Consider the following 18,612-nt stretch of genomic DNA (forward strand, 5'->3'; position numbering starts at 1 on the left):
CCACCCCGCCATCAGTCGGCTTGGAGAAGCCATTTCTCTCTTTAAATCACTTCTCCAAGCCAAGACAAACGCATTTAAAGTTGAAGTTGCCTTCTCTCCTTCCTTCCTTCCTGTCTTGTGGCTCTCAAACTTCTTACATTCACGTCTTTCAGCTCTCGAACATCATTGCATTTACTTATGTAGCTTTGTAAAGCACTGTGTATATTGACAGAACAGGACCCAAAACACTTACAACAGTCTCAGATAAAGACATCCGCTGGTCTTTGACCTTGATATTATCCAATAATTCTCCTTAATTATGATGAACAAAAATAGCAGCAGTGAGATTACAATCCAGGCTCCGTGTTTGTCACCTGAAGTTGAACACTGCGATAGGACAAAAGGGCACAAAGCTGGATAACGCAGATCTGTTTTGCTAATGGTGCCAATTTCCTCAAAAGCGAGGACCTTTTTCCTAACAGGTGGAACATTGGAAGAAGTGCCGCTGTTGACAGATCTCCAGGATCCAACCCCCTATCAAGGGGTGGAATTCTAGCAGGAGCTCCTTTGCATATTAGACCACACACCCCTGATGGAGCCAATCCACCAAGAGCTTACCAAAAAGAGCCTTGTAAGCTCTTGGAGGATTGGCTCCATCAGGGGTGTGTGGCCTAATATGCAAAGGAGCTCCTGCTAGAATTCCACCCCTGCCCCTATCTTCCGGAAGTTACCCCAATAACAAGCACAGATCTTTAGAGTAGGGGGAAAGGAAGTGCTATATGCTGGAGAGTAAGTGTATAATAGTAGAGTAGGTGAGAGGCGAGCGTTACGTCTTAGTCTGGAATTTTGGCTCTCTGACCTGGATAGCCAGAGCTAATCTGAGCCCATCAGTTCTCGGAAGCAAAGGAGGGTCGACCCGGACTAGGGTGACCTTTTGGACAGGCGACCTCCAAGGAATACCAGGGTTGTAACGCAGAGACAGGCAATGGCAAAACCTTTGAAACCTTAAAAAAAAAAGGCTGAGCAAGAACTAAGGGGTCTTACTGTCTACACTATGCAAGTTAGATATCCGCTATGTGTCAATATGCACTCAAATATAAATAACTTCCGAATTCTAGATTGCCACCTAGTGGTGAATAACACTAAAAGAGCTAGAATTTCTAGTTGCCAGACAACCTTAGAATCTCCTGGCTATACTACACCCTCCAATGGTCATGTGGACAGTATTAAACTATTTCCCAAGTTTTGTGGGTCAGTTAATCCCTCCCAACTATTAAAAATTCTCCACTTTCTACCATTTCAATTTCCTGGCTACTCAGTATGTGACTGTCCTGTCCCATGACAAACACAATATCCCTCTAAGGAGGCACAAGTCATTTCTGCTCTTTGCAACCTGTAGAAGCCCTCAAATTGGAAAGCCAGATGTTTTCCTGCACAATAGTTCTAATGGGAAAATCCCACAGCTAACCATACTGTAATTTAGAAAAACTTGTTTATAGCCAGCCCATAACTCATCGACTAGAGCTCAAGAACCACTGACAGGCCCACAACGACCAGTAATTTTGTGAGGCAGAAGCCCAGGAGTGGGAGGGGCACATCTGCAGTTGTTATGAATGAGTCAACACAGATACGATTACCAAAGATAGATTTCATGCCACCTCCTTTAATCTCAGATACAATGCTTCCCTATGCAATCAGGTCTCATGTTCAGATGGTAGGTAAACCCACCCTGCACTGAGAAATAAACGAAGTACATGCGTGAACTCATTTTTAGACAAAATGCTATGTTCTGCAACATGCATGCATATAGTGCAGCAAGAACTTATGCACAGAGGCCCTGCGCAGGGCTCAAAACCCTAGACTTTGAGTCTGCAGTTGTTACTTCCACATTTGGATGCGACCGAGCACATTTTTATCCCATCCTTCCCCCAAGGAGATCCAGGGAGCATATGTGGTGCTCCATTTTATGCTCACGACAACTCTGTGTGGTAGGCTAGCTGGGGAAATTGCAAGAAACCCCCAAGGTCAGTCAGCAAGCCGTCAGGGCAGAGTGAGGACCTTCCAAATCAGGGGTGGCCAAACTGTGGCTCTTTCACACATGCGGCGCTTTCACACATATCGTGTGGCTCTCAAAGCCCCCACCGCCCCGTCAGTCAGCTTGGAGAAGGCACTGTCTGTTTAAATCACTTCTCCAAGCCAATCCAGCTTGGAAAATGCATTTAAAAGTAAAGTTGCTTTCTTTCCACCACTCTCTCCCTTCCCCATCTATTTCCTTATTTCTTTCCATCCTTCCTTCCTTGCAGCTCTCAAACTTCTGACATTCATGCCTCTCAAACATCTGACGCTTATTCTATGTCAGGGGTCCCCAACCCCCCCGCCAATCGACCGATCCCAGTCCGTGGCCTGTTAGCAACCGGGCCGCAGAGGGAGGCAGAGACCTTTGCTTACTCCTCATTTAAAGACCTCCATGAGGGGGCAAGGACAGGGTGTGGGCATGGGGGCAGCAAAAACCCCAGCACCCCCACCAGTCCGTGGAAAAACTGTCTTCCACAAAACCAATCCCTGGTGCCAAAAAAGGTTGTTCTATGGCACTGTTCTATGTGGCTTTTCCATTAAGGAAGTTTGGCCTCCTCTGTCCCAGATCCTTGCCTGACACCCTAATGTAGCAGTGCTCCCTCTGCAGCACGTGGAAAGCCACTTTCACAACTGCCATTACTAGAAGGCACAATTTAGCTTCATCTCTGGGTAGGAGGCCTGCTCCTTAGGGACCCTTGAAGCTAACCTGGTCCTCCAGCTGTGGCCATTTCAACGTGCAAACCACCTGCCAACCCACCAGCCAAGGGCCCATCTTCTTGAAACATAGGCCACACTGGGGAACAGCGCTCTGGAGAGCCACAGGTGGCATGTCAAAGAGCCACATCTGGCTCTTGAACCACTATCACAGTCTGAATGACCATGTCCAGGGCTTCTCTTTTTTTTTAGCAGGAATGCTGTTCCAGTTGGCTTGACATCAGGGGGTGTGGCCTAATATGCAAATGTTCCTGCTAGACTTTTTCTACAAAAGAAGCCCTGTGTGAAACAGTGGTGATGTCAGGGGGTGTGGCCTAATATGCAAATGAGTTCCTGCTGGGCTTTTTCTACCAAAAAAGCCCTGATTATACCACACTGGGTCTCATTCCATAAATAAGTATTGGTACATTCATACTGGACCTCAGCAATAATATTACTAAATCGAACCTTATACAGACCATGAATTTTATTTACTTACTTAATTTATCCCCAGCCTTTCTCCCCAAAGCAGATTACATCATTCTCTCTTCCACTTTTATCTTTAACAACCCTGTGAGGTAGGTTAAATTGAGAATGAGGGACTGGTCTGATATTTCAGGGCAGAGTGGTGACTCGAACCCAGGTCTCCCAGATCCTAGACTAACACTCTAACCACTACGCCATACTAGTTCTCAAGAATGCAACACAGAATAACAAATAATGATGACAACATGTTCTACAAATAGTGAATGTTCCTTTTGTTCTACAGCTCTTTCCTTCACAAACCACTCCCATACTCCATTTTCCTCAGGCAGCAGAAGTGAACGCATCTGCAAGAACACCACTAAAATCAGGGCTTTTTTTTGTAGCAGGAACTCCATTGCATATTAGGCCACACACCCATGAGGCAGCCAATCCTTCAAGAGCTTATAGGGCCTGCTGTAAGCTTCAGGAGGATTGGCTACATCAGGGGGTGTGTGGCCTAATATGCAAAGGAGCTCCTGCTACAAAAAAGGGCCCTGACTACAATTCTTGGATGGGGATTCAACTCCCACCCAGCTACTTTAGATGCGATTTACAACAGAGGTCTTCAGCCCTTCCAAACATGGCACTCACTAAGCTAAAAAAAGGAAAAGGAAGCCATATGACATAAGTGGCATGCCAGGAAGAGGAGGAGCCAAAGTTATGACTTCACCAGGATTTAGGTAACAGACCAAGAGAGCCAGAGACCAGAGACATAAGCCACATGCCAGGAGGTGTACTGTGAAGAGAATCCAGAAGCGGCCTCAGGATTTACTTGGCCATGTGTCAAGCCCACACAACTGACAAGTGAAAACCCAGAGCCCCTCTCCACTTTTTGCCAATTCAGGCAAGTATGAAAAACAGAAGCTTGGTCAAGTCCTGGCGAACTTCCCTACGTGGTTACCAGGTCGTGTGTGCCCTAGTTCTCTAGAGCCAGTTTGGTGTTGTGGTTAAGAGTAGTGTTTTTAGCATTATTTGTATTTTCTCTTTCTCTTTTCTTTTGTTCTTTACCTTATCTTCTCTTACTGTGCTAGTCGTGGATCACATCTAATGGTAATTACCTAATAGTAATTTTTTTGGAATAACCTTCATAGTACGCATAGAATATATTTAGGCAGTTAGGAATTTATATATATATATATATATATATGACTTTTACATTTTTTAAAATAATATAAGCATTTTTGGATTGATTATATCTTGATACTCATCTTGACCTCTCTTCTTGAATAGAGAATGGTCAGCATGACTAGTTACATTTATGTAATATCCTTCCTCAATATTTATTATATTGTACTTAAGTATTTGTGCTAATTTATAACTTGTTTTTAATAAGATTAATTAATTATATACACATATTAATATTGATATTTACTTGTTTACTTCAACAATTAATAAAAAATGTTAATATAAAGAGTAGCGGACTCCAATCTGGGAGAATTGGGTCCCGTTCCTCCCGCCTCCACATGCAGCCAGCTGGGCGACCTTTGGGACACTCACAGTTCTCTCAGGGCTCTCTCAGCCCCACCTACTTCACAAGGCGCCTGTTGTGGGGAGAGGAAAGGAAGGAGATTGTGAGCCGCTCTGAGACTTTGAGTGAATGGCAGGGGATAAATCCAATCTCTTCTTCTTCTAGTTCAGCCCCTAGGTGGGAGAAGTCCTGGGCATCTCTAGGGCCAGTTGTCTCCTCATCCAAGGGACACTCATCCTTTCCTGGTGGGCTCCTGTTGCCCTGTGGCGCAGAATGGTAAAGCTGCAGTACTGCAGTCAGAGCCCTCTGCTCACAACCTGAGTTTGATCCCAGCGGAAGCTGTTTTCAGGTAGCCGGCTCCAGGTTGACTCAGCCTTCCATCCTTCTGAGGTCGGTAAAATGAGTACCCAGCTTGCTGGGGGGGAAAGTGTAGATGACTGGGAAAAGCAATGGCAAACCACACCATTAAAAGTCTGCCGTGAAAACGTTGTGAAAGCAACGTCACCCCAGAGTCGAAAACGACTGGTGCTTGCACAGGGGACTGCCTTTACCTTTTAGTTGAAATTTAAAGCTAAATTCATGTTTCCCTCTTTGGGAGAGATGACCTGATAAATCAATTCTGGCTTGGGGTGATCTGGAGTGCACAGAGGGGATTGCTCACCACCAGAATTTATAGACCCGTAAGGCTCTGGATGGGCACCTGGATACCTGCCCTCAATTCTATGCCCCTCAACCTCAGAAAAAAAACCCCAACACAACAAAAGATGGGAAAGGGTTGTGGCTCATTGGCAGAGCACCTGCTTGGCATACAGAAGGTCCCAGGTTCAATCCCTGGCATCTCCAGTTTAAAAGACCAGATAACAGGTGATATGAAAGAATTTAACCTGAGACCCTGGAGTGCTGCTGCCAGTCAGAGAAGACAATGCTGACTCTGATGCCCACCCAGGTGCTGGCCAACCCTAGATCTGTGCTGCTTCTGTAAGGCTGCCGGATCCGCTGCCCTCTGACTATGCCCCGAGTTCGACTGATGCAACCTGACAGGATATTTGTATGTGAGCGCACAGACAGAGCACAGCTTCCGTGCTCTGTTACCTTCCGTACGTTGATTTTTAAGCAGGAGTTTTGGAACACCCTTGACGGCAAAGCGCAAATCTACTTAAAAGCAAATCGGATCCAGGGAAAGCAAACCGGCTTGGTGAACTTTGCTCCCTTCCATGGAGCGTATTCCCACTCGGTTCCCCATTCGTGCCTCTTCTCGTCACTCTGTGAATAAATTATATAGCCTCCCCAGGGGTCATTTTGTAGAAAAATAGGTGGTGGGGCTCATTACCATAATCATTAGCATATGCCGCCCCCTCCCCCCAGCCAAAAGCAACCTGATGCAAGAAAGGAGAGCTCCGGGCGAGCGAGGCCACCTTGGGCTGGCTAGAGATCCAGCCAGCCCAAGTAGGCCTCGCTCGCCTGGGGCTCTCCTTGGCCACCCCTCCTCCCAAGTCAAAAGGCCAGCAAAAGCCACCCGCCACCCAGAATCACATAAGAAGTGGAGAAATGGTGCTGTGGGCTTCTCCAGGGGTTAATCAGGGCTGCTGGGGGTGTGGCAAAGCCCCTGGTGGCTGGCCGGCTGCCTGCTCTACTAATCCAGGGATTGTTATGCAGCTGCACCTCCTATTCCATGGACAAGGAAGGCGGGGAGGAAGAGAGGGAACCCTCAGAAAGGTTCAGGAGCTATACTCCTGTGAGCTCCTGCTGAATCTGAGGCCTGCCCCCCCGCAACTGGACTCTGTTGTAAGCACTCATGCCATCTTTTAATTCCCCCCCCCCCCATTTAGTTGGGCTTTTTTAATTTTCAAAAGGCATTTGAGATGAGTTGCCGATCAAACTCCTAATCATGCTCATGAACCTCAGTGGGTAATTTTGGGCCCTGTCACCTTTGCTAGTCCTAGCCTACCCTGCAGGGATGTTATGAGGATAAAACAGGACAATGTCACGCACATCACCACGAGTTTTCTTGTCAGAAAGTCAATAGTTAGCGTAATAAATACAACAAAATTTATCGCCGCCATTTTCTAATCTAATTTATGATGTTTTTACCACGGCTTTTTTTTCCTCCCTAATGGTTTTATGACACGGTCATTAATTTTCAATACGGTGATTTCAATGTTGCTTTGTAAGATATCCTGTTGGGGGCTATAAAGCAGGATTCTCTCTTTTTAAAATGCCAACAAATAAATAAATAGCGCTGCTGTAAGCTGCCATAATTACAATCATCATTTCAATGGTAAAGGCGCAGTAATAGGTTTTGGCACCTTAAAAGGGAAGGGTGACTACTCTGACATCCAATCCCTCTGCCAGAAGCAAAACCGGGGGAAATATGGAGAAATCGGTAAAGTATCTTTAGCCAGAATACGACAGGGGAAGTAACAGGAGTTAAAAATCATAATAAAATAGCAGTTCTGCAACAAGTATTTCCCCCTGAAGTTGGTCTCAAGAGAGTAAAAGAAGGTGGGCAAATCGTGCAAGATCAATTCCTAATTCAGCTTCTGAGAGTGAAGCCGAAATCAAAATGGATCTACTACAATGCGGTGGGACCAAGGAGAATGTACATGTGCTGAAATTCTAATGTAAATTTATAACAGAACTTTAATATTCTGCAGAAGGGAGAGCTGCTAGGCTACAACACAATAAGACTACATTTCCTCTGGACCAAGTCTTTCTCCTCTTGACTGATACACCCATGACAGCAACGTAGGCCTAGGAAGTGCTGATATGCCCACCTAGGTGGGGATGCCAACCTCCAGGTGTGGCCTGGAGGTCTCCCAGAATAGCAATCATTCTCCAAACTACAGGGGTCACTTCCCCTGGAAAAAAAATGGCTGCCTTGGAAGGCAGTCTCTATAGCATGACACTCTCCCAAGGTCCCTCCCCTCCTCAAACCCCACTCTCCCCAGGTTCCATCCTCAAATCTCCAGGAATTTCCCAACCCAGAAATGCTAACTAGACCCTCAGGCCTCATAGACTCTATTCCTGAATTAGAATTATTCTTCAAATATCCACTAAACAAAAGGCCCAGCTTACATTAAATCAGACCACCAGCCTACATAGCTCAGACTGTCAATATCTCTACAGGGATTCCGACCTCTAGAGACCTTTCATATTCCAAAGTATCTCAGATCCTCTAAACCATAAATGCAAGCGCTTGAATCTGAGACCAGGTACATACGAAGCGCATGCTCTGACAGGTTTTGTGCCCTTTCTGCTATGAAGAAATCCTAACAATAGTAGCACTGAAAATAACCATCCCCCCCTCCCCAGTTTTTATGACAGCTACACAGTTGATGGTCAAGAGATCTGGAGAACATCAAATATCATCCGAAACAAAGGTATTTATACATCATCGTACCCAAGAAGTCCCCTCAGCAGACCACCTGAGCCATGGAAACTCCTGAATAAGGAGGAATGGTGTCTCGGTAACCCAAGTCTCCCAAGTTTGAGGAATTCAAACCCAATGGCTGGAAGGAAGCAGTGGGACACCCCAAACACAGCCAATAGACTCTGTTCTTTAGAAACTTGGGATCTGGGAGACCCTGGTTCGAATCCTCATCCTTCCACGGGCGCTCACTGTGTGACCTCGGGGCAGTCACACACTCTCAGCCTAACCTACCTCACAGGGCTGTTGTGAGGATAAAATGGAAGAGAGGATAATAATGTAAGCTGCTTTGAGTCCAATGTGCCCTGACCTGGATAGCCCAGGCTAGCCCGATCTGGTCAGATCTCAGAAGCTAAGCAGACTTGGCCTTGGCTAGTATTTGGAAGGGCAGCGTCCGAGGAAAACCGGGGTTGTGGCAAAGAGGCAGGCAATGACAAACCTGAAACCCCTCTTGCCTTTAAAAAAACTTAAGTTTGCCACCTAGTGGTCCATAGTGCTAAATGAGCTAGAACAGGGGTGGCCAATGGTAGCTCTCCAGATGTTTTTTTGCCTACAACTCCCATCAGCCCCAGCCAACATAGCCAATGGCTGCATCTGATGGGAATTGTAGGCAAAAAAACATCTGGAGAGCTACCGTTGGCCACCCCTGAGCTAGAACTTCCAGCTCCCAAACAATCTTAGGATCTCCTGGCTGTACTCTACATAATGAGGACGAGGTGGTGGAGGTTATATTTACCAGTACAGAGGGACGCTACCTGGATTTTCTACCTGAGGCATCAAAATATGTTGGGCTGTCCCCATCTTTTCCCTACTCCCCTGTCCCCTTTGCCCTCCCTTGCCCCTGCTATAAGCCATTATTTCTTTTCAGAGACTCCCCAAATGATGCCATGCATGGTGTTAGGCTAGAATACGGGAAACCCAGGTTCGAATCTTCACTCTGCCATGGAAGCTTGCTTGAAAAACATTGGGCCATTTATTCTCTCTCAGCCTGACCAACTTCACTGGAGTGGCTGCAATGAGGGCAAAATGGGGGAGGGGAGAAACGACGAGGATCCTCTGAATTTAGGGAGAGGTATTTGTGAATTTCCTGCATTGTGCAGGAGGTTGGACAAGATGACCCTGGAGGATCCTTCCAACTCTATGATTCTATGAATGTTCTAGGCCACTTTGGAGGGGGGGGGGAATAACTATCAAAGTAATTAAAAGGCCTGGGAAGCTTTTATTGGGGGCAACTATTGGAAAAAGCGTAAGGAGCAGCAGGGAAGAAAGAGTTATTTCCTCTTGCTGTGTATATATTATAAACACACGCACGCACTTTCATATTACAGATGGCAATAGCATTAGCGACACACACGCAAACTGACAGCTACAATGACCTAGTAGAGATATCTCCTCCCTCCCTTCTCCCCCGGCCACGGTTGTCAAGACTATTTTTTTTCACAAAATATGAGAGAATCTCACGTGAGCAGAGACATTTCTGGGGCCCGGCGAGGCAGGGAAGTATCTTATGAAGGGTTTTGTGAAAGGGGAAAAAATGCCTTTTTTATGAGTCTGTGGTATTCTCGCTTCAAACAGCGGCTATGATCACCTGATGGAGGACTAAGGTCGGTCCCAAGCCAGAAAATCCATCATTCAAATCCCTCCTCAGCAAACAACTCACCAGGTGGCTGTACACAGGTGCAGCGGTCAGAAGAGCAGGCTAAAAATTAGGAGGCCCAAGTTCAAATTTCCATTCAGCCATCCAAGCTCCCTGGGTGACCTTGGACTGGCCGCTGCCTCAGCCTAGCCTACCTCGCAAGACTGTTGTGAGGATAAACAGAGGCACACAGAACATACACCCCTCTGACCAGACTTCCTTGCAAGAATAGCTTGAAAATGTAGTAAATACGATAAAAGTCCCGTTTTCAACAACGCGCTGGTAAACAAACCGGCCTACTTCAGAAAGGCTAAAGTAAAGATGGTATCTGCCAAGTATGTTATGGTTGTGAGAAAAATGTAAAATGGAGGTTTCTACTTCGTTGGGGTTATAGGAAGGGGAATTTTTTTGGGGGGGGGGGTGGATTTGAGAAGCAGCAGCCCTGCTTTATACAGTTCTCTGGGTCTGGGCCGGGCTATTCCATGAAACGGGAGAATATCTTAAGATATAAGGCCCCGCCTCCTTTCTACCATACACCTCCTGCGATCCTATGCGGAGTAACTCCAGCCTTAGCACATCGATTCCAATGAGCCCGGACGCGGAAGAACTCTGCACGAGATTTTTGGCCCCACCGTACTGGGTGGAACTGCTCTCCTTCTCACGGGCTCCGTACACTTCCACCCATGCACCGTGCTAGGGTTCCCACGAGTCCCGTCTTGGGTGTGAGGTTCAGGGAATAATCTTCCTCCATTGCCCCCTCCCCGGAGCTGTCGATCCCCGGCGGGATTCCGCGCTCTCCGGGGCCTGATGGAGCAGCCGAGCTTACGGGGCTCCGTTTGGGAAGCCTCGCGCGGTGGAGAGGCGGAATGAAGCGCGGCTGCGTTGGGAAGGTGTGGAGGGGGGGCGCGGGATTGTCAGAGCCCCGAGGCTTTGCTTCCTTCGAAAGCTTGGGACCGATCTGGGGAAGGACCCCCCCCACACACACACCGGGGCCGAAATCGGCGGAGCAGAACCGGCTTGATCCCCCAGACTCCCCGGAGTTGGTCGTCGCCCAGCTCCGGGAGATGTTCGGGCGTCCCGGAGGGGATTCTCTTCCGCAGAGTCGCGAGCCCGGAGGGGAAGCAAGAGCTGCTGAGAAGAGCCCGCCTTCTTCCCGGCGCCAAAGGGGTTAATCCGCTTTCTCAACCCCCCCCCCCCGAACTTTCCTCTCCTCCTTTGCGCGCTCCCCCCTCTCCAAATCTCCATCTCCAGAGAATGGCTGGCCGAGCCCTCCCCGGAATGCAAGATCCAGGGGGCTGGGGGGGGGGGGGTTGCTGCTGCTGCTGGCGGCGATCGGGCGAGGGGCGCCCGGGGACACGCACTTACCGGGCTCCAGAGGGGAGGTCGAATGAAGGGGGGAATGGAGGCGCAGGGGCGCAGCAGGAGAGACTCCGGGCAGCCAGCTGGAGCGGCGGCAGCAGCGGCCCCCTCGCTTCCCTCCTCCTCCTCCTTCCTTCGGAGACTCGGCAGAGTAGGAGGAGGGGGCGGGAGAGCGGGCTCGCCCCCCTCTGCGCCTCCGACAGTCGGCGGCGGCCTCCACCCCCACTGCGCCCCCCCTCCCCGGCTTCAGGCACCGCCACCGCCCGTGCCTGCGCCCTTGCCCAGCGCTGCGCCCGCCCGTCGCCAGCCGCCGTGGCCACCTCCCATTTCCGAAGAGCCCAGAACGCACAACCGGCCCCCCCCTTCCCCTCGCCGACAACACACACGCACACACACCCTCCTCCTCCTCCTCTTCCCTCCGCGCAGGAGCGCATCGATTGCCCCCGCCGCTGCTCGCCAGATAAATGTTTGCGCCTGAAAGCCGACGGGTGGGTGGGGAGGGCGCGAAGGAGGCGGCGGCGAGATGCCAAGCGGAACGGAAAAGGAGTGGGCGGGTGGATGGGCACTGGGGGGGGTGGAAAGAAGGGAGCACAGCCAGGGTCAGGAGGGCCCAGGGCCCGCGCCTGCTTTCCCCCGGCGGAGTCCCGGGGCCGGCGCGCCAAGCGAACCCACATGCCCCGAAAAAACTGGCCTGGCGCAGCGCCGGCCGCTGCGGGGGCGTGTCGGGAAACTGGCTGCGATCCGAAGCACGCTGCCTTGGCAAGGCGAGTCCCGCTGTGCACGAGGGGGCCGGCTTCCAAGGCGACGGTTCGATCCCGCACCCCGACACCCCCGCACGCACACAATCTCATTTATTTGGCGCGCTGCCCGCGCGTAAATTACGAAGGGGTGGAAATCTTCCAAGAAGAGACCCTTACAGTATGTGATCAGGCCATGGGGAGTTTGCAAGAGAAGGAAGAGAGACCAACAATTTGGTGGGGGGGGGGGAGACGGAGAAGGTGTATGCGTCTGTCTCCCGTGAGCTCCACAAACATTTCGAACTGGCTGCGCTTGGAGCGTAGGTCCGGGCTCCGTCGTCCCCTCCCAGCCGCCCCTCCGCTCTCTCCCCCTCTCCCCTCGCCTTTCTTTCCCCTCAGCTTCCCTGCGATTCCTCCTCCCCTCTCCATCCCCAGTACAAAGGAATGGGAGATGCCTGGAGCTTTTTTTGGCAAGGCAAGACTCAGGAGCAACAGAATCTGGGAGGGGGGAAAACGGAAGAGACGGATCGGATCCCGCAGGAACGGGATTCCCGAGCAAGCGCTCACTTCTTGGTAAGGAGAGGAAAGGAGCGCCCGGGATTGGGGAAGGGAGAGAGAGGCCCAGAATAGATCCAGAGGCTGCCAAGGGGGAACGGGAACTGTGCTACTCCAGGGCTGCATTTCCGACCTGCCATTGAGGCTGGAAAAGGGGAGCAGGCAGGTGAAGCTGTAATATGAGGCCCTTGGTCCGTCAAGGTCAATATTCTCTCTCAGATCTTAGGCAGCGGTCTCTCCCATCACCTCCTGCCTGATCCTTTTGAATGGAGATTCCAGGAATTGAACCTGGGACCTTATCAGATAACTCTGCTACTGAGCCACAGACCTTCCACGTGTTCCTCCGGAGGATGCCCTTGAAATGCAGCCACTTCTGGGGACTTGCTCGAGAGGACAGTCATTATGTTTTTTCCTTACTTCGGCCTATGTCTTTTCCCATATAGATTAATGGAATCGGAAGGGATTGTAGAGTGTGGGAAGTGAGACTGCCAAAGGAAAAATGAGAGGAGGCGCCCCCTATCTCAGGGGTGACCAAAGTGTGGCTCAGAAGCTACGTGTGGCTCTTTCACACATATTGTGTGGCTCTTGCAGCCTCCACTATCCCATTGGCCAGCTTGGAGAAGCATTTTGCCAAGCCAAGCCAATGGATGGTTTAGAGAATGCATTTAAAATTGAAGTTGCTTTCTTTCCACCCTTCCTCTCTCCCCATCTATTTGTCTTCCTTCCTTCCTTCCTTCCTTCCTTCCTTCCTTCCTTCCTTCCTTCCTTCCTTCCTTCCTTCCTTCCTTCCTTCCTTCCTTCCTTCCTTCCTTCCTCCCTCCCCTTCCCTCCTACCTACCTACCTGCCTATATCTGACATTCATATCTTGCAGCTCTCAAACATCTGGCTTTTATTCTATGTGGCTCTTACATTAAGCAAGTTTGGCCACCTCTGCCCTATCTGATGCAGGGGAGGCTGGGCCACACCACGTGCTTACAAACCATGATATGGTCTATTTTCGACATCTTAGACATACGCACTCACAATAAGAACTTCGCTTTTTGGGACTTCCAAGACAGTGATGAATGGGATGACATCACATATTCACTTACTTTCTCCACCTTTCTCCCCAATGGAAATGGCTTATTTTGTTCTCTCCTTCGTTTTATCATCACAACAACCAGGGGTCGTTTTTGTAGAAAAATAGGTGGTGGAGCTCATCCAGGGATTGTTATGCAGCTGCACCTACTATTCAATGGACGTGGGAAGGAGGAGGTGGAACTCTCAGAAAGGTTCAGGAGCTGTGCTCCTGTGAACTCCCGCTGAATCCGAGGCCTGGCAACAACCCTGTGAAAAAGGCAGCAGTGAGAGTTTGTGACTGGCTCAAGGTCATCCAGCAAGCTTCCATGACAGAGTGGGGGTTCAAACCTGGGTCTCCCAGATCCTGTTAGGACACGAATGATGATGTAGTGGAGACAAGGCAATGCTGTACCAAACCCAGATAAATGATACCTGAGGCTTGAAGCAAGCAGGGAAGACGAGGTTGAACACACACATACCTTATAATGAATGGGACTCTTCGCCCATCAAGGTCAGTGTTGCCTGCTCAGAGGGCTTTTAGATCACCTCCTACCTGATCCTTTTAACAGCATGCTGGGGATTGAACGTGGGACCTTTTGCATGCCCAGCAGGTGCTGCCACACTGGAGGCCATGTCACCTGAAAGATTTTTGTAAGGATTTTCTAAGCTTGCCTGGAGCTCCTGCTTTCCCACCACTACTATACGAAGGGCCTTTCCAAATTGTTATTGCCTCTCACCCCCCATCATATCCTAGTGTTAATTCGGACCTGGACTGAAATAACTGCTGATACACAGGTAATCTGGCAGAGACAAATCTAGCTTCACAGTAAAGCTGCACTGTCTGCCATTTTAAAACTAAAGAGACAGGTTTGTTCTCCAGTCCTGGGGAAGGAAAGTGCATCAGCCTACCAAAAAGAAAATGAATGTTCAGAACACATAGGTTTATGAAACTGGTTATTGTTGTGGAAGGAGAGCCCAGCCCTTCTTGTCCCTGCAACTCAGGAGTGGCCAAAATGTGGCTCAGAAGCTACATGTGGGTATAACAGCAGCTTGTAAACTACTAATTAACGATATTAAAGTAATAAAGACAAGAGCTTTACAAAGGTCATAAAATGATCCATGCAGTGAAGCTGGTGTTGTATCACTACTAATGATTCACAGGCACTGTCCAATAGACACTCATGATGTGTTTAATCACATTCTACATAGAGAGAGAGAGAACTAATGGTGTCAGAACTAATGATGCACAGGCACTGGCCAATAGACACTTATAAGATGTGTTTAATCACATTGTACAAGGAAGGAAGGAAGGGGGGGAGAGAGAGAAAGAAAGAAAGAAAGAAAGAAAGAAAGAAAGAAAGAAAGAAAGAAAGAAAGAAAGAAAGAAAGAAAGAAAGAAAGAAAACATTTTCTCATGGGTGGAAACTTGCGAACTGAACAGTGAGAAAATGAGTCTCACTACAACAGAAATGTGTCCTGGAGAACAGCCATCTGGATTTGGTGCAACCAATGAGTTATAACTGCACACTTATTATGCAAAGAAGAAAACTTCTGGCAATCTTCTGGTAAGAATGAATTTCTGGTAATCTTCCTCATTACAGAATAAGAAAATGTAATCCTAAACATAGTTACACTAGTTCTAACGGCACTGAAGTAAATGGGTGGAGAAGAGTTTAACTGTTTAAGATTGCACTGATGGAATCAAAACAAGATATTGGCTGAGGGATTGCTATAAAGTATTCTCAATAATCATAGGATTATTCACAGGGCCCTTGGCTTAATAAATTCTAGATACACACATACTCAAATGAGAAAAATGGCTTGTGTATTCTAAAATATATTCGTTTGTGAATGAGGGGGGGAGGGACATAAATCTGATAGATCTGAATTTATTACACTGAACTAAAAGGACAGCATCTGTTCCAGCCTGTAAACTAAACCCATATAGACAATTCTTCCATAAAGTAACATATATTTATTATTTACTTCACTTATCTCTTTCTCCCCACCAGCGACCAAAAGTGGCTTAGGTTGTTCACCTATTTCAGGACCAGATCTACATGTTTTTTGAGGGAGGGGGCAAAATTTAAAAAATGATGCCCCTTTAGAGGCCCATTCTATCTTATGGGCCCATAGAATAGCATGGACTCCATACCCAATATGGCACCCTCCCCTCCAGCAGCGCCCCCTCTGACCTCCTTAGATCCGGCCCTGTCCTATCCTCCTTTTTAATGCTCACAGCAACCCCATGAGCTAGGTCAGGCTGTGAGTGTGTGACTGGCCAAGGCCACCCAGCAAGCTTCCATGACACAGTGGGGATTCGAACCTGGGTCACCCAGATCTATACTCAATCTATATTCCAGACAAGAAGTCACTGTGAGGACAGAACATGGAGAAACAGAATGGTTTCTAATTGGCAAAGGTGTCAGACAAAGATGCAGTTTATGTCCCTGTCTTTTCAATCCATTTGCAGATCACAATGAAAGCCGGATTAGATGAAGACGAAGCGAAACAGTGACAAATATTTTGGCGCTTTAAAGGCGGCACAGCAGGAGATGTCCGGGCTGTGACCTTTCTCCCTGCTAGGTTTTACTTGCAGGCAGGGCTTTTTTTTTGTAGCAGGAACTCCTTTGCATATTAGGCCACACACCCCTGATGTAGCCAATCCTCCTGGATCTTACAGGGCTCTAAGTACAGGGCCTACTGTAAGCTCCAGGAGGATTGGCTACTTCAGGGGTGTGTGGCCTAATATGCAAAGGAGTTCCTGCAAGGAGTTTTAATAATGATGGAAAGTGCAATCAAGACACAACTGACTTGTGGTGACCTCATAGGCTTTTCGCAGCAAGAGACAAACAGAGGTGGGCCTGCCTCTGTGTGGCAACTCTGGACTCCCACCCAAGTATCAACTAGGGCTGGCCCTGCTAATTCATCATTCACAGGGAGGGTCCCCCCCCCCCCAATCCCCACTGGGAAAGCCTTCAAAAACAGCCTGGCTCAATCCACCACCTCATTCTTCAGAATGAGGTCCGTTCTGACATACCTGCTGTCATATAGAGGTTACTACAGAATAGGGTTGTGTTTTGTGCTGTCTGGGATCATATCAGGGATCCCTCAAAATATGGCACTGATGAGGTAAATGCTGTGTTATGGCCTCCTCCTACCAGGCTGGGGTCTTCTGATGTTACCTGAGCAATACAGAATACAATACATTTATTTATTTCTTTGATTTATACCCCGCCCGCCCTCACAAACCCATGAGGGTAATGTTGGTTTGGGCCTTTAGTAGGGGTGTTGGTTTGGGCCTTTAGCAAGGGTGGCCAAACTGCGGCTTGGGAGCCACATGTGGCTCTTTCACAGATATTGTATGGCTTTCAAAAACTCGGGAAGGAGGGGGAGTGAAGTCTCCTCTTCCGTCGCGGGCTGTTCGAAGAAGTAGAAGCCGCCCTATCTGCATCAAAGCCAGTAAGGACCAGCCTTGGTAAGGCATGGCCTGGGGGGGGGTGTGTGGCGATCATAGAGCGCAGCACTGAAGAGAGGGAGGGCGGTGGCGGTGGCAGGCAGGGAGCCTGCCTGGGGAGCCACGCACCCACGGGGCGGCACTGGCTAGCTCATAGTTTTTTAGCCTCCAGCTCATACATTTTTGCCTTAGCTCAAGAAGAATGACCCCAGAGCACAACAATTTATGCAGCAGCTCACAACTTTAATGCCAGTAGCTCACAAAGTAAAATTTTTGCTCACAGGACCCTGCCGCTTAGAGGGAACATTGGTCACATGACTCCTTGGCACAAGTGAACTGCAGAGAGACCTGCCTTTTCCACTCGCTCCTCATCTGCCTTTTTGGCCTTCTCGTTGACCTTGCAGCAAAATACTGGCATTTTGGGAGGGGGGTGAGGCATGGGACAGGAGCAAGGAGATCTGGCCTATAGGGGGCGCCACCTGCTGCGCCCCCCCCTCCCCCACTGGCTACAGCCCTGCCAGAGTCAGATCTCCTACCCCTGCGCTTACTTCCAAGGAGACAGAGGCCTTTAGACCGTGCCAAGGAAACTGACCAGGGAGGGCCCAATGTGATGCTGCAGGAGCGGCTTCCCAGCTTGCCACAACGGTCAGAAATGCCAGATAGCCAGGGGTTGGCCAGCAGCAGAGACACAAAGCGACAAAGGTGGTGGAAGAACAGCAGAACCCACCGCAAGCGGTGGCCTCTCCCTTATCTGTAGTGGGAGCCAGGAGGGCTTCTTTGTAAGGGTGGAGCAGAGAACAGGCTGCAGTGACCTTCTTAGGTCAGCAGGGGGTAGAGGAGAAGACCTCTAGGCTTCATGGGAGAAGGGGCAAGGAAAAATGGAATCCCACTGGGCTGAGGACCTGCCACTCCCCTAGGCCCATCCTTCAAGACCGAGGGAGTGGAGGCAGCCAGAGTTGGCCCACCCCCAAGCAGTCCTTTAAAAGGTGTACCTTGGGAGAACCAGGGAGGAAGAGCCAGACCTCGCCTGAGGCAACTAGGTGACAGGTTACTGGCAGGAGTGGGAAGGAGGTGCTGTGAAAACAGTCCTCCTTTTCTAAGGTTCTCCTCCGAGGGAAAGCCCTACTAAAGGAACCCTGCAGAAAGAGAAAGCCCTGGACTCCAGTCCAAGGCTAACGTATGACAGCATCAAAACCAAAGAAGAGAGGACCGTCATCTCCACCAATTCTATCCTCCCAGAGCAGACCCTGCCCTGCCTCAAATGTTGTTCCTGGGGGTTTAAGCCTGGTAGATAACTCACTGAAAATGTCAAGACAGTGTGCGTTTGCAATAAAAAAGGCCAACGCCATGCTGGGAATTATTAGGAAGGGAATTGATAACAAATCAGCCAGTAGCATAATGCCCCTGTATAAATCGATGGTGCGGTCTCATTTGGAGTACTGTGTGCAGTTCTGGTCGCCGCACCTCAAAAAGGATATTATAGCATTGGAGAAAGTCCGGAGAAGGGCAACTAGAATGATTAAAGGGCTGGAGCACTTTCCCTATGAAGAAAGGTTGAAACGCTTGGGACTCTTTAGCTTGGAGAAACGTCGACTGTGGGGTGACATGATAGAGGTTTACAAGATAATGCATGGGATGGA

The 18,612-nt window shown here is 49.1% G+C and overlaps 2 protein-coding genes across 2 annotated transcripts in view; one reads left to right on the forward strand and one right to left on the reverse strand.

Annotated features, from left to right (window-relative positions):
• Window positions 1–11,294, reverse strand: part of ATN1 (atrophin 1) — a 42,824-nt gene extending 31,530 nt beyond the window's left edge. The window contains exon 1 of the mRNA XM_060236880.1: window positions 11,170–11,294. The gene's annotated coding sequence lies outside the window, so the exon portion shown is untranslated. The remainder of the gene's footprint in view (window positions 1–11,169) is intronic.
• Window positions 1–18,612, forward strand: part of LOC132570344 (solute carrier family 25 member 36-A-like) — a 441,151-nt gene that overhangs the window by 406,580 nt on the left and 15,959 nt on the right. The gene's annotated exons all lie outside the window — the stretch shown is intronic.

The sequence above is a fragment of the Heteronotia binoei genome, chromosome 4 (assembly GCF_032191835.1).
Source record: "Heteronotia binoei isolate CCM8104 ecotype False Entrance Well chromosome 4, APGP_CSIRO_Hbin_v1, whole genome shotgun sequence".
In the NCBI taxonomy this organism is placed as follows: domain Eukaryota; kingdom Metazoa; phylum Chordata; class Lepidosauria; order Squamata; family Gekkonidae; genus Heteronotia; species Heteronotia binoei.